A 687-nucleotide genomic window follows, 5' to 3' on the forward strand; every position below is an offset into this window, starting at 1 on the left:
GTTTCGGGCCTAGACCCGAAACGTCAGCCTTCCTGCTCCTACGATGCTGCTTGGCCTGCTGTGTTCATCCAGCTCTGCAAAATGTTTAGTCGCACGTCTTTTTGTTTTGCCCTGATTTGCTCAAAACTTTTTAAACTTTTAATTCCAAACTTTACTCAATTTTTTCATAACTTGTACCAAACAGCTAAAATTTAAGATTTAAACCAGCCCTTGTGGATAACACTCAAGTTTCCATTTTTTAAAAAAAGAACTGTTGCCTTTATCTAAGGTTAGAAATTGCAAGCTGATGTTTCAGGTCTGGACCCTTCTTCAGAAAAAGGGTCCAGACCCGAAATGTCAGCTTTCTGCTCCTCTGATGCTGCTTGGTCTGCTGTGTTCATCCAGCTCTACACCTTGTTATCGCAGATTCTCCAGCATCGGCAGTTCCTACTACCTCCACAAAGAGGTGATTATCTGTTATTCTTTCATCTCTTAGTTGTTTATGGGGCCTCACTGTGTACAAATTATTTTCCCAAATTACAATACTGATTGTTTCAGAAGTACTTAGAGTCAAACAGTCATACAGCACGGAAACAGGCCCTTCAGTCCAACCAGTCCACGCAACCATACTCCCAAACTAAACTAGTCCCACCTGCCTGCGCTTGGCCCATATCCCTCCAAATCTTTCCTATTCATGAATTTATCCAA

Source organism: Rhincodon typus, chromosome 21 (genome assembly GCF_021869965.1).
Source record: "Rhincodon typus isolate 14 chromosome 21, sRhiTyp1.1, whole genome shotgun sequence".
Classification (NCBI taxonomy): domain Eukaryota; kingdom Metazoa; phylum Chordata; class Chondrichthyes; order Orectolobiformes; family Rhincodontidae; genus Rhincodon; species Rhincodon typus.